Genomic DNA, 15,648 nt, shown 5'->3' on the forward strand with positions numbered 1-15,648 from the left:
AAAAAAAAAAACAAAAAAAAAACCATAAATTTGTTGCGAGTAGATATGCTTTGGAAGAAATGTTAAAAGATGTTCCTAAGGGGCACCTGGGTGGCTCAGTCGTTAAGCGTCTGCCTTCGGCTCGGGTCATGATCCCAGGGTCCTGGGATCGAGCCCTGCATCAGGCTCCCTGCTCAGTGGGGAGGCCTGCTTCTCCTTCTCCCACTCCCCCTGCTTGTGTTCCCTCTCTCGCTGTGTCTCTCTCTGTCAAATAAATAAAAAATAAAATCCTAAAAAAAAAAAAAAAAAAGATGTTCCTAAGTTCTTCAAAGAGAAGGACATTGATTTGGATTAGAAACACGGGTCCACATTAAAGAAAGGAAAGGTATTAGAGAAGGAATAAGTGAAAGCAAATAAAAACTGTTTTTATTTGTTATTAATCTAACAGATAACCTATTCAAAATAATAGTGAAAATGTATTTGATTGTATATGTTTATGTGTATATATAATGCACAATGATACAAGGGATAGGAAGAAGGAATTAGGAATATTTATTATAAAGTATTTTCACTACCCATGAAATAGTATAGTGTTATTTGAAAGTGTACTTGAATTAATTGTATTAAGTATTTTGCAAAATCTATGACAACCACTAAAGTCAAAAAGAAAAAAAAGTACAATTGATATGCTGAAAAAACAAGAGAAAGTGGGATTATATAAAATACTCAAAGTATAAATATCAGGGGCACCTGGGTGGCTCAGGCCTTTGAGCATCTGGCTCTTGATTGGCTGAGGTCTTACTCTCAGAGTTGTGGGACTGAGCCTTCAGCAGGGAGTCTGCTTGAGATTCTTTCTCTCCCTCTCCCTCCCCCTGCACTAAATAAATAAATAAAATATTTTAAAGAAGCATAAATGTCAGAAAAAAGAGGAAGACAAAAATAGGAACAAAGAACAAAGGAAAAAATAGAAAACAGTTACAAATATAGTAGATATTAATGGATCAGATCAATAATCACTTTAGATATCAATGGTCTAAATACCCCCAATTAAAAGAGAGAGATTCTCCGTTAATTAAAAAAAAAAAGACCCCATTATATGAGATCTATAAGAAATTCACCTTAAATATAAAGAGACACATATTTTAAAGATAAAAGGATAGAGAAAAATATACCATGCTAACACTAATCAGAAGTAAGCTTGAAGTAACAATATTAACAATATTAACATAGAAACAAGAAAAAATACCAGTAATAAAAGGGGTACTGCATAATGATAAAAAGGTTAATTCCCCAAGAAGCCTTAAGAATCCTTAATCTGTATGTGCCTAACAACAGAACATCAAAATACATGAGGTCAAAAACAGAACTACAAGGAGAAATCGATGAAACTACTTGGAGTCTTCAACATTCCTTCATCAAAAATGCAGAAAATTAGTAAGGACATAGCAGAACTCAAGAGCACCATTAAGCAAATGAATGTAATTGTCATCTAAGACTACTTCATCCAACAACAACAGAAGGCACATTTTTCTCAAGTGCACATGGAACATATACCAAGATAGACTGCACCTTGGTCCATAAAACATACTTTAACAAACGTAAAAGTATAGAAATTATACAATCTATGCTTTCAGACCACAGTGGAATGAAGCTAGAAATCAATAACAGAAAGAAAGCTGGAAAACCCCCTAAATACTTGAACATTAAACACACTTCTAAATCAACACATGACTCAAAGAAAAAACCTTTGAAACTAAAAGTATTTTTAACTAAACTAAAATGAAAACACAACTTATCAAAATTGTGGGATGGACAAAAGACCTGAATAGATACTTCATCAAAGAAGATGTACACATGGCATATAAACATATGAAAAGATGCTCCATATGTCATTAGGGAATACAAATTAAAACAATGAGATACCACCACAAGCCTATTTAGAATGACCAAAATCCAGAACACTGACAACAAAAGATGCTCGTAGAGTCCAACTTGTCTGACCTCCAAGTTCAGCTGATTGGGCTGAACATTTTTATGATAACCTTACTTATAAATTTCTCTTGGTTAGCTTCATATCAGTTGAAGCAATGGGGACAACTTGGCCATATATCTCTCCCCATCCAGCAGGCTAGCCTAAGCACAGCAAGAAAGGTTTTAATGTACAACTGCTTTTCAAGTTTCTTCATGTATCACATTTGCTCTTGACTCATTGGTCAAATCTAGTATCTGACCAAACCATGACTCAAGAGGCAAAAATGTAGGCCCAACATACTCATGGGAGAAGTTGCAAAGTCACATTGTAAAGGGCATGCAGACAAGGATGGGAAGAATTGTGGTACTTTTGCCGTTGACAACAATTACAAATTTGCTTTGCAATTTTAATGGATTTGTGATAAAACTTGCTTTGCAATTTTAATGAATTTATGATAGATTTTTCTATTTGTTTTTTAAAGATTTTATTTTTATATATTTATTTATTTATTTATTCATTTCATTTGAGAGGGAGAGCCAGAGAGCACAAGCACACAGGAGCAGGGGAGAGGGGCAGAAGGAGAGGGAGAAGCAGACTCTCCACTGCGAGCCCTACGTGGGGCTAAATCCCAAGACCTTGAGATCATGATCTGAGGCGAAGGCAGTTGCTTAACTGAGCCACCCAGGTGCCCCTGTTTGTTTTTTGTTGTTGTTCTTGTGTAAGTAATAATGGCCTATACAAATACTAATGTTTATATACACTTCTCTCTACTGTCATGACCTCATATTAAATTTATTCTTTTAATCCATTTGTCTTAACAAGACAATATTAAGTAATAGTGATAACAGCAAAACTAATGACTTCATTAAATGCACAAATATGTATCATATTTGAAATGGTCAAGTTTCTTTACTGGAAATATTTTCATTTTATAAGCATTGATTAACTTTACATTCATATTTTCCATGCATGAAAAGGTGAAACTCAGAAAACAGAAGTAACTACAAAGTGAAAAAGACACTTATATGGACAAATTCTATCACTTTATTTTTTTATCATTTTATTTAAATGCTTGTAATTTTAGTAAATATTGTTTGATTTTTCCTCAGTTCTCGGTAAATTTCATGTCAGTATGAAAGATAAATTCATTCTATGAATTTGGACTGTTTAATTTAATTGCACTGGACAATCCTTAAATTATGTTTTGCTACTTTATTTTTTTGCACCATAAACTGACTTTTAATAATAACAAAAAAAAAACCCATGAATTTAATGAGTTGTTTTACTATTTTAAAAGCTAGTTAAAACATTGTCTTAAGAATGACCAACAAATATAAAATATGGTTGATTTACTTTGAAAAATTTATATCAGAATTTCTGCCCTCAGCTTAAGGAATTTTCATAATAATAGTGTCCTCTTTTCAGTACAATTATCTTGTTAAAAATTCTTAAACTAATACATCATATGAAGAATTCATAATATCCATGAAGTATCATAATTGAAATAAATAGAATGGGATGTCAGAATGAAAGATTAATAATAAAATTGGTTGCTCAGTCCATCATTCATCTCATTAAGGATGCTACTTTGATGAAAAATATACAAATATAAATTTTCACAAGACGTTGATATGTTTTAGATTGATTTATTTGTAAGACATTTTCAAATTACTATTTAAAGAAGATGCTGAAATTGTTTTACCAGCTGAGCAATACTCATAATACAATAAACTCATTTCTTAAACATCGTTGAAATGTCATGACTGCACTGTGCTTGGCTACATGACTTAAGGTTGAAGAATTTCAAACCCAGAAGTCCTGAATATTAACCCTCAATGACTCAGTGTCCACCCCAATTCAACTCTGTTATGATACCTAGGATTCTGAGTCAATAACTATATGAGATCACTAGAGAAGGAAACTTTAGCAGTTCAAACATGAAGACAATTTATTTTATTTAAAGTACTCCTGATGCTATGCATAACAAGCACTGTCCAGGTGGTGACTTTTAAACATACAAATATGAAGCGCAAAGAATTAGGAGATGGTATCTAGCTCTTGGATTCTTCCTATAGATTTGTTTCTATGGGATGCTCAAAATAAGCCTGAAGTCTGGAAACGTGTTTATTTAAATTTTACTTAAATCAGTTAAGAAGAAAATAGACAAAGTCTATTCAGGCAAAGCCATCCTCATTTGCTTGATGATCCATGAGTTAGGAGAACGTTTGCATCAATTCTCAGGCTCATAATAAATGATGCAAATAAACTTCAACCATGTAACAAAATTATGGCATGTGCCTCACCTGTCCCTAGTGCTATGGCAACAAATTCAATATCCCTGGGATTAAGAATATGTGTTAGTTTTTCCTATTAGTCTAGTTCAAAAGATTTTTTTCGGCTTTGAAGTCCTTGCACAAACCAATAAGAAATTACATGGGTTTGTTCCTATTCAGTAAATCAAAGGATTAGACTGTAAATCCTAGAGGAGGAATATTGGAATATTGGAATATGTTGTTGATGGAAATCTTAAAAAAAAAAAAAAATAAGGCAGGAAACACGCAGAGACTATTTTCAAGATTCAGAGCTGAACGCAGAGTCAGGTTTTGTATCCACATCAGCAGTAACCTCTGAAGGAATGGTTTACGGTTTATCTAGAGTGGCTAGAGCATAGGTTTTGAAGTAGAGCCATTTTGAAGATTTCTCAGTTCAATTCAAGAAATGACAGGAGAAAAGAACCACAAGTTATCAGATTTGAAAAGCGACTCAGAAGCTTCCATGATTGACTAGAAATTAAGGACTCTCCCTAATGTTCCTAAGTAAGGGGCAGGGCACCTTCATTTTCATATGGCCTTCAAAAAGGGGTATATTTCAATTTTTGAGTGCACTAATTGATGATTGTACTTATAATAAACTATCACAAACAGTGTTAAAACAACACAAATTTATTAAACTGTTGTTCTGGAAGTCAGAAATACATCCATCTCCGTGGTCCAAAACCAAACTATTGGTAGGGTTAGTTCACTCTGGAGGCTTCAGGGGAGAATCTGTTTCCTTACCCTTTCCAGCTTCGAGAGGCTGTTCTTACTTCTTGTCTTATGGCTCCTACCTACTTATTGAGAGCCAACAGGGAGGTAGCATCTTCAAATTTTTCTCTGCTTCCATCATCACATCACCTTTTCCTCTTTGCTTCTTAATCACATTATCACTGTATCTCCTTCTGTAAAGGACTCTTGTGATTATATTGGGCCCATCTGGATAATCCAAAATAATCTCCCCATCTCAAAATCCTTAATTTATTCACATTTGCAAAGTCTCATTTGCCATGTGAATTAACATTTTCATAGGTTCCAAAGATTAGGACATTGATATCTTTGGGGCCCTTATTTAATCTATCACTGCAAGGATATTGAATTTATTACTATTCTTACAGCAGAGTTGAGAAAGGAATTTAATTTGAATAAATTATTACTTTTCTGGGACCTATTTGTTTATAGACTAAATTCATCATCACACCATTTAAAGTAAGAGCCATAAAAGTGTATGGCCATTCCATATTTTTGTTTAGATCTTAAAAGAGTTACTGATTTTACCTCTTAATAATTTGCCTTTGAATAATCTATATTTGATGCCAATAGTGTTTTCACTAGAGTTTATTCTGGTTTTCATTTTTATTATCACTTTTTTATTTATGTAGATTATTTTTTAATAACTTCAGAAGCTGTGATTGGTGATTTTTTATGATTTTTAATTACACATAAAATACATAAATGTTATAAAATTAAAATGTTAAAATAATCACTAAAACTCCTTTGGTCATCACTTAAAATGAGTATTTTTAACATATTCAGTATAATACTGTGCAAAATTTTATTAACTTGATTTTCCACATTTTATCTTTTTTTTTTTTTTTTTAAGATTTTATTTATTAATGAGAGAGAGGGCATGAGTGGGCTGGGGAGCAGAGGGAAAGGGAGAAGTAAGCTCCCTGATGAGCAGGGAGCCTGACACCAGACTCAATCCCAGGACCCTGGGATCATGACCTGAGCTGAAGACAGACTTAACTAATGAGCCACTGAGCCACCCAGGTGCCCCTATCTTTTTTTTTTTTTTTCTTTTAAAGATTTACTTACATATTTGAGGGGGGGGTGGTGATGGGCAGAGGGAGAGAATCTTTAAGCAGACTTCCTGCTGAGCATGGAGCATGATGCAGGGCTAGATCCCATGACCCATGAGATCATAACCTGAGCTGAAACCAAGAGTTGGGTGCTCAAATGACTGAGTCACCCAGATACCCCATCCACGTTTTTGGTTTTTTTTTTAAGATTTTATTTATTTATTTGACAGAGAGAGACACAGCGAGAGAGGGAACACAAGCAGGGGGGAGGGAGAGGGAGAAGCAGGCTTCCCGCTGAGCAAGGAGCCCGATGTGGGACTCGATCCCAGGACTCTGGGATCATGACCTGAGCCGAAGGCAGACGCTTAATGACTGAACCACCCAGGCGCCCCCCCATCCATGTTTTATCTGACAGAGGTTACTGCATGTTGAAGTATGTTATTAGCTAAGTTGTATCTCACCAAAATTAGTGTGTTGAAGTCTTAACCCCAATACCTCAGTGACTGTGTTTGGAAATAAGATCTTTAAAGGGATAATTAAGTTACAATGAGGTCATTGGAATGGACCCTGATCCAATATGACTGGGCCCTTATAAATAAGTTAGCCAGACACATGCAGAAGGAAGACCATGTGAAGACACAGGGAGAAATCAGCCACCTATAAACCTCAGAAGAAACTGATCCTGCTAAAACCATGATCTCAGACTTCTAGCCTCCAGAACTATGATGAAATAGCTTTTTAAGCCACCCAATCTGTAGTACCTTGTTATGGTAGTCCTAGGAAACTAATACAAAGATTAATTTTATTGATTTTTAACATTGTATAGTATCCCATAGTATGGATATCTCTTTGTTTAGTACCTCTTCTACTATTGATAGTTACAAACATTTAGATAATTACTGAGGTAACTAAACCAGGAGGTAGTTATCCTTTCATGACACCATGCTAAAATTTATGTCCCTCCAGGACTATAAGGATAAGATAAAGATCACTATTTCACACATTATTTGATAGTTTTTAAAAGCTGATAGTTTAATTTTTCCTGTTTCATTTTTCTGTGAGAGTAATGTCAACATTTTCCCACACCAAAGCAAATATCCAGGTGTTCTAGACAGTTTCTCTAGCTTGTGTTAAGACAAAAGCCAGTTTGTGCTAGTTGACATTTCTTTCCCTTTTATATATATTTTATATTTTCAAATGCTTCCCAATAGTCTTACATATTTTTGCTCCAATTGCAGGTTCTGGATTGAATTTTTTTTAATATTGCTTGTTTGTGGTTATTTTAATGGAATTTCAGTAAATGTATGAGCTCAAAATGCCATAGAAAAATTAGACATCGAAATTATTTTCTTAAGTAAGTATAAAGTGATAAATTAAGATGTGATATTTATTTTCACATTTCCTTCTTAAGCCATTAAAGTTATCTTTAAATTATTTTTTATAAAAACAATATATCAGAATGCATACAAATCCATTTTGAGTGTGAATAAGAAGCTTAAAATTTTGTTTATACCAATGATTCAAGTAAACGGCCAAGTATATATAAAGTATTGTGTTTTTTTTTTTTCAGATATTTTTGGTCTTATATTTATTGGATGCTAAAGAAATACTTTTTTTTCAAAATGCCTTTAGATTTTATGAAAATCTTTTTTCACTTTATGAAAAAAGAGAAAAATATGATCATTTTCATACTGTATTAACTATTGTCAATTTTTATATGCTACTCTTATGAAACAGTTTTTTTAACTTATTGGTGCAAAGATGTTACCACCCTTTTAATTAAAAAACAATCCACTGTATCCATATATTTGGCTTATTTTTTAATTCAAAGTTGCATCTTCTTTTTCCTTTCTTTGATGATATTCATTAAAAGTATACTCTATTGTTCACTTATTTTTTCAGTGAAACAGCTTTTAATCGATAATATTATTGTTTTCTTCTCTTTTGGTTTATATTTCATTATTTTCCACTTTCTTTGAATTTATTTCATTGTTCATACTGTCTTTTTTAGCTAAAAATTTCATTTCATACCTTCTGATTTTTCATGGTTTCCTATAAATGTGATTTATTCCCTAAATATTTCCCTGAGCTCAGCTAAATCTTGTATTGTTAATGTGTCATTCTATTGTAGATTTTCTTTGCTCTTTTACTGCATGGAAATTATGAACATTATTCTTCTATATGAATCAAATTCAATATTCTGTGCAATTTTTCCACATAAATACATGTATAAATGTTAAGGAACGTTATGGGAGAACATATTTGCAGAAAAATAAACCCTTTAACATGACTCAGGATGACCATTGATTCCTTCCAGCTTAATCATCTACCACGTTTTCCCTTGTTTTGTGGGATTTAGCTCTTATTTCCATTGTTTGAATTTGCCAACACCCACATCAGAGCCTTACCACCCGTTATTTTACCTGGAATGCACTTTTTCCCTTGTCCTCACCTAGTTATTGATGCATCCTTTTGATGCCATGTGTGATGAATTTTTACAGACTGGCATTTTAAAAATATGGTTATTTTATAAAGCTTTTTAAAAAAAATAACAAGTGTATTATTTGTTTATACACAAAATGTATTCTAGTGGGGTAAATAATTTTGCAGTGCTTAATTTAATTTTTCACCTTCAATAGGCAAAAGTATAACTTTTTAAAGTAGATTTTGACTAGAAGAATGTTTTGTACTTTTGATGATGTAGATAAATTTAAATACTGGGCAAGGCTGGCCCATAAAACTTCAAGGAAGTATCATATTATAATTTAACTCATACACTGAAAAAATAACTATTCAGTGAATCATTTTTATCTCTTGTCAAAAGTAATTTATTTATAAAATGAAACAAATAATATATTCAACTGTTACACATAGAAGAAAGGGGCTTCCTCAGATCGGATTAATTTCTTAAAGCAATAATAAATATAAATTAAGTTATATCATTATAAACATTAAAGTAAATAAAATTAAATATGCTAGATTATATAAAGCATTGATACATTCAATAAATATTAATGATTATAAATGTTGATTCTGAAATCTGAAGGCTATGTGTAAAATTTTAACAATAAATGATAGTTTCTTAAGGTATAACTTCTAGTAGCATCTGTGAAGAAAAAGAGTTAATATTAATTGCTGAATTTACAGTATTTATCTTACTCAAAGGTTTGAGGGGATAGATATACTGCAGAACTATAGGCAATAGTTGGGGCGCCTGGGTGGCTCAGTTGTTAAGCGTCTGCCTTCCGCTCAGGTCATGGTCCCAGGGTCTTGGGATCGAGCCCCGCATCGGGCCCTGCTCAGCAGGAAGCCTGCTTCTCCCTCTCCCACTCCCCTTGCTTGTGTTCCCTCTCTCACTGTATCTCTCAAATAAAGAAATAAAATCTTTAAAAAAAAAAAGAACTATAGGCAATAGTATAACAGGTGTAAGGAAATGTGCTTAGCTAACATTCTTAAGAGTTTAGAGGTAGAGGTATTATTTTCTATAAGTAAATTAGAGGAGATTTTTGCATAATTAAAATTTTAAAGATATTACTATTATTGCAATTATTTTTCATTTATATAATGTTTTTCTACTTATATGCTCATAAATCCCATAAAGCAAATATTGATACACGTTCCTTATAATACAAATGGATATGGTTCGTAAGACTGTTGAACTCCTTTAAAACCTCATGATACCTTATAGTGTGGTTGTTACTCTTTTGATCATAATGGCTATGGTTCATAGGATTTATGTGTAATCTTTACCAGTGTGATACCTTGGGAGTTATAGCTCCTGTGAATATTTTATCTTCTATTACAACCCTTACAAACCAGTTTATTTTCATGGGGTTTAAAATAGCTATAGCTAATTCTACAAGAATTTCCCTACTGTGGTTATAATACTTTATTCCCTGGAAGTTATAGATTGAATAACAGTTAATTCTTAAATATGTATAAAATATATAATTTTGTTAATTAGTTTTTTGTTTACTTGGTAGTCTGTACTATAAGGGTACACTATATAAATATTAAACAATTTAACTTTCTTCAAAAATACTGTGTGTATGTGTTTAATTTTTTTAAAGTAATAATAAAGTGATACAAGGTACCTTAGAGTCATTATATGTGTCTTGTTTCAGATAAATTGAAATGGCAAAAGTGACCAAAGTGTTGACATTTTATCTCAAAATAATTTATTCCAGAGGCTCCTGGGTGGTTCAGTCATTAAGAGTCTGGCTTTGGCTCAGGTCATGATCCCAGGGTCCTGGGATCAAGCCCCGCATCGGGCTCCCTGCTCAGCGGGAAGCCTGCTTCTCCCTCTCCCACTCCCCTTGCTTGTGTTCCCTCTCTCGCTGTCTCTCTCTCTCTGTCAAATTAATAAATAAAATCTTTAAAAAAAAATTTATTCCATTTCCTTTTTGTAAATATAACACACATATTAAAATAAAAATATTAACAAAATGTTATTTGTACTCTCAGACATTGGTAAAACATTACTTTGGTGCTGTTGTGGAACATCATTTCTACGAAAAAAGAAGTAAAATGGATCTTCATGTTTTTCTGATTAATCATTTAAAATTGCATTTACTATTTACTTTTATGCTATTTTCTTACATTTAAACCCTTTAATTTTTACTTTCCTTTTAAAATTATTTTTTTATTGTTCCTTTCTTAATTTAATTTTATTTTATACTTGAAAAATGTTTATTTCCTAAATTTTACTATTTCTATTTTTCTCATATATTTAAGGCTATTGGTTTAGGCATTTACTACAATTCACAAAACATAATGATTCATGATTCATTTTCATTTTATTTTAGACCTTCTGTAATTTGTTTTTTTCATCTTGCTTTCTGCATCCATTTTTGGGCTTCACCAGGTCCTACCAAGTGTGTATAAGCTGATAAATATCTGGCAGCCCAGGGTCGTAGGTCTTGATAATGACTCTAAGTTCTTCAAAAAACTTCAAAAAACTTCTGGGGTTTCTCCTCAGGCTTAGGAAATTCCTTAATGGAATTTAGTTGGCACTTAGCTCAGTCTTTGACCAAGGGATAAAGGACACCTGAGAATATTATTATTTTCATTTATTCCATTTTTTTAAGATTTTATTTATATGAGACAGAGAGAGAGAGAGCACAAGCAGGGGGCTGGGACAGAGACAGAGGGAGAAGCTGACTCCCTGCAACAGGGAGCCCAAAAGAGGCTCGATCCCAGGACCCCAAGATCATGACCTGAACCGAAGACAGAAGGTTAACCGACTGAGCCACCCAGGCGCCTCTCATTTATTCCATTTTAAAAGGTATCTGTCCAATAGTCTCTTCAGAGTGGAGAAGCAGTTCAAAGAGAATTAGTAAAATGTGAGCACTCGGGTGAAAAAGAATGGCGGGGGGGCAGTAGGAGTCATGACTGTTCTATGGTCATCTGTTTTAGGTACTTCTTGTTTGTTTAATTTTTCATTAACCATTTTCAACAGATCTTTTAATAAAGCTATTTTGGAATTTTGAAGGCTTTTGGAAGCTTCTGCATACCAATTTAAAGTAGGCACATCATTCTGTTTGTTCAAAGTGAGATCCCTTGCTTTTAAATGCATTTCTTAAATGAGTCATCCTGCCTAACTGGAACATTTCTCACAATGCTATTGTAATTCTAGGTTATTTTTAGTAAAGTCTTGTCATTTTGCTAGAGGCCTGCTACTTCTGGGATTATAGTTCTGAAATATTAAATATGCAGGTGTGCTGGAATGTGGCACGTTCAACCCTTTGAATGTAAAGGATTCCATTTATTTTAGCTAGGCCTCTGGGTTTCCAAGAGCCGAATTAACACCTTTAATGGCTCTCATGGGAATCTTCTTGAGGTGGCAAGTGCTCTAAGAACCTTTAAATTCTCAACTTGTGCCCTCCAATCTTTGTGGCATTTTTGACTTTTGAGATTTCTGTAAGCAACTAGCTCTTTTATAATATTCACCTGAGACCTCCCACTGGCTTCAATCCAGCCCAAATGGAACCCAGTCTGGTCCCAGACCCAGTCCAGCTCCAGGTGGTAACCACTAACAGTTCCCTATGTGGAATCTGGAGTCTGGGGAAAGGATTGAACCAGCAGATCCCAAGGAACGGAAACCACAGACTGATTTCAAGCCAATGCGCAACTACAGCTGCAACTAGCCGTTCTCAACATGAAATCTGGGGATAGAACCAAGGGCTAGGCTTCCCATCAAACAGGGAAAGCCAATTAGATCTGAAGCTCAATACAAAAAAAGTGGAGGTCAGAACTGAAAGGAACTTACCCATGGCCCCTGGAAATGGTGAGAAAGACAAAGAACTCAAAGGTTTCATGGGTGCCGTGCCCGTGTTTCTCATTGTTCCCAAAGCTGTAAGAAGTCTCCTTCAGCCTGCCATTCCCACCAGATCTGTTAAAAAAACAAAAATTCAACCAAGGAAATTTAAAGATCTAATTGGCTTTATTTAATGATTTGTGAATCTAACAAATAGAAGGGTGCTCCTGACATTCTGTGATTTTTATTTCAAGGTAAATGATCTTCAGCAAAATTACATAAGAAATAAATTGAAATTTTACCAAATAAAAGCTCTAATTTGTATTCTCAGTGACATTTTAGTGCAATTGATCCAAAAGTAAGAACCTATACTATTTAAAAAAAAAAGACAATTATACCACTTAACGTGTTCATAAGTGTTAAAGAACAGGATAGCTGTAATAAAGTCCTCAGTAGAATAAATGAATATAATACTTGGTTTCCATAAAGTTACTTAGAAAATTAAATGTCATATATCCTAAAGAAAGAATACTAAGAAAGATGAAAGAAAAGCTAAAATAATCAAAGGATGTTACTTATCATGTCACCTATTTATTATGAATTTCCTTAAAAAGGTGAACAAATTCAAAACAATGTAAAACTAAAACATTAAATTTGGAGAAATTTTTGCCTACAGGTCACCAATGTTATTACAGAATTCATTTAAAACAAACAAACCAAAAAAAAATCACCCACATCTGAAAAGTACATTCTATTAAAACTAATGATTTCTGAGAATGATATGGAAATCTAAGCATAAAAACTAGACGAATAATAAACACACAAAATACATGTTGCCTAACAAAGAAAGTTAACAGAATTGAACTTGTATTTTCTTGGGGTGGGAATGATTTGTTAAAATGGATTAGAGTGGTTTCCATTGCATCCCCCTCTTATACTTAAAGATTTTTCCATTGCTTTTAGAAAAAAATATATCCATAATTTCCTGATAATAGCCTATCAAACCCTGCATATTCTGTTATTTTTATTCTAAACATATCAAATACCACTCATTCTTTACTCATGAATTTCTAGACAAACATCTGATCACACCAGTACTTTCAAGAATAAAGATAATTGGCATGCTGTTTTATGTACATGAAATCAGTTGCTAATATGTATGCATGTTTTCTGCCTTTATATCTTTCAAGGCTTAGATTAAATCTTTCAATGAATTTATTTTTATCTGATGGGACTTTTTTATTGAAGTATAATTGATGTACAATATTTCAGGTATACAACATATTCGACAATTCTGTAATTACTCAATGCTCACCATGATATGTGTAGTCACTATCTGTCACCACACAACATTATTACAATATTATTGATTATAATCCGTATGCTGTACTTTTCATTTCTTTTACTTATTTATCTTACAACTGGAAGCTTGTACTTCTTAATCCCTTTTATCCATTTTTCCCATTCCAATATTCATTTTCTTTAATATCCATTTCAATATCCTTTTAGTTAAATTCACAACACGTTACTCAGTGTACTCAGCACATTGCTGTACTTTGAAACTCTTTACTTCTATATTGTCTGAATGACCTAATGTTAAATTACATGAAGCCAGGGACTTTACCTGTCTGGTTTACCTGTCTGGTTTACATCCTTACAGCATGTTGAACTGATGAGATTCTCAGAAATGAATTGGAATGTTAGAAGAGATGAAGACAGGAGGCAAATAATTTAGCTGTTGTGTAAATTAAAAATAGTAGGAGCCTGGATTAAGAAAGAAACAGTGAAAAAAGAAAGAAAATAATAGTATCAAATATAATTTGGAGATAAAAATCTACATAGACGCTGACATAGTCGATGTAGGAGTCAAAGAGAAGAAATAATTCATTTTTATATCTTATTTTGAATACAAGTTAAAAACAATAATGTAGATGATTTAAAAAATATGGATAAACTATTCAAAAATCAGTCACGTATAATCTGAATTCAGAGAAATTATGTGCATACACATGCATGTGGATATCTCTGATAAAACACAATATAGGAAATGGAGCAAAAGGTCAAAGTATATGCCTGATGGGATTATTTAATATATATTACCAATTGTCTCATTTTACTCAGTTTTATTGGTATAGACTTTTGCCCACAGTGTAAGAGAATATCTCCTGAAAACTTTCTATATTATTAACTTATAAATATTATAATTTCCATAAGCGCAAATAGTATCTTCTTGGAGAATTTGCATTTTATCACAAAAATGAATAGTGTAAATTCTATTATTATTTTTTCCTAAAGTATCATTTGAACATATTATATCCCAACTGATAAATAAGGCTTAGTGATAGTAAGGTCTGGTAAGTAGTAAGGTCTACTTATTGCAAATATTTCAACTCACTTTAATTTTCACTCACTTTTTCCCTAGATGGTTTTAATAGGATGTGAAAATCATGCAATATATTTTATTATGGATCATTTTCTGATACTATGTAAATCCACAAGTTAAAAAAAACACTTTTTTTAAAGCTTCTATAATTTTTTGTGTGTCTCCTTGTATATGTATATATATTTTTAATAGTCATACATATGATGAGCAATTTTACATTTTTTAAACTTGTTTTGCTTTATACTCTGTTACGTTACATTGTTGCTTATATGGAAAGGCAATTATTTTTTGTAATTATTTTATACTCTAATATTTTCACCAAAATATTTTAATTAAAATAATATTACATTTAATTTGATGTAAGAAATCATTTATACGTGTTTAATTTAACTTCTGGTATTTATATTTGTGTTTTTTTCTCAGTGAAGCAGATCAAATGATACGCTGGCAAGAGCATGCAATCTTGCCCAGTATATATGTATTTTCTGACTATGGAGGGGATTCTTCTATTTTGCTACTGAGATATTGTCAGATTACAACAGCTTCTTATTCTTTACTATGTTTACATAGTGTTCTTTTCTGGCTAGATTAAATATGGCAGTCCTCATGAAGGAATAAGATACAGTTTAAGAATGAGCACAACATGTAAGATCAAAAAAAAATTAACAGCAATATTAAATGACAAGGTAAGGCCTAAAGGATTTGTTTTTAGTCAGGTAATTTTAAGTTTAATGTAAGAGAAGCGTCACTCAAAGCAAAGAAAGAAAGACAGAGAAAGAGAGACAGAGAGAGAGAGACAGAGAGAGGGATGTTTGTTGTTGGCTTAACTGAAAATGATCAAGGTCAAATATTTCTCAAGTGATGCATATTCAGACTAAATTAACATTTGTACCATTCTCTTGGGATTTCATCACCTCTTGTCCTGGCTTCATCCTCTGAGTGAC

The sequence above is a fragment of the Phoca vitulina genome, unplaced genomic scaffold, assembly GCF_004348235.1.
Source record: "Phoca vitulina isolate PV1807 unplaced genomic scaffold, GSC_HSeal_1.0 scaffold17, whole genome shotgun sequence".
In the NCBI taxonomy this organism is placed as follows: Eukaryota; Metazoa; Chordata; class Mammalia; order Carnivora; family Phocidae; genus Phoca; species Phoca vitulina.